We start from the raw sequence: 829 nt of genomic DNA, 5'->3' as shown, positions 1-829 counted from the left end.
CTTACGCAGAGACGCTTTGTCGACTGTGTGACGATCGTCGTTACATAGATCCTAACACTGATCTCTGCATGAGCCGTAGAGAAAAGATAATGTAACCAAACGAGAGCCACATATATGCGTGCCTAGTACTTTTCATTGATATGATAAGAATAGACCGAGTATAAAACTCGAGATCTGAAGACACGTAAAATAGAGTTCAGCAAATATAAGTAGAACAATATATGTGATATATTTTAGCCGACTTTCGACCGAGCTTTTAATTAAAAACTGTAGTAATAGTAGCGCATTGACGCTGTTACATTTTTTAGATAACAATAACGAATAATTTTGTAACTTTGTAACAAGAAATTAACGTTTCTTCGTACATATAGAATATGTGTATAGCCAAAAAGAAATTCTAAAAAACTTTTCGCAATTTTGTGAAAAAATTACGAAATTATAAAGATTCGTTACTTTTATGTAACCATTACGGTAAGTTATGTATTACAGTAGTTATGTTTTCAATGGATAACGAATAATAGTAATAAATTCTATCAATGTGTAATAAGTAAGGGTAACGCATTACTTTTTATAAGTAACTTTCTCACCCTGTTTATCACATTCACTCCTGTTTATGTAGGGCCGCATCTTTATTCTGGCATAATTAGCCAGACGTATATGTTCCATTGATGAGATGCATTATGCATCTGTTGTCAATTATCTTATAAATATTTTATAATTATCTTATAAATATTTTATGTCAGAACGCGTTCCTTGGCACTACTTATTACAAAATTATACTTTTTATTACAAAACTATACTTTTTTATTACAAAATTATATTTTTTATT

General features: G+C 30.0%; 1 protein-coding gene across 1 annotated transcript in view; it reads right to left on the bottom strand.

Moving 5' to 3' along the window:
• Nucleotides 1–829, bottom strand: part of LOC116852622 — a 19,101-nt gene that overhangs the window by 2,721 nt on the left and 15,551 nt on the right. The gene's annotated exons all lie outside the window — the stretch shown is intronic.

This window comes from Odontomachus brunneus, unplaced genomic scaffold (genome assembly GCF_010583005.1).
Source record: "Odontomachus brunneus isolate Ranch 3 - 2012 unplaced genomic scaffold, Obru_v1 Obru_scaffold_241, whole genome shotgun sequence".
In the NCBI taxonomy this organism is placed as follows: domain Eukaryota; kingdom Metazoa; phylum Arthropoda; class Insecta; order Hymenoptera; family Formicidae; genus Odontomachus; species Odontomachus brunneus.
Note: the sequence above shows the minus strand (reverse complement) of the source record. Positions and strands in the feature narration are given on the sequence as shown.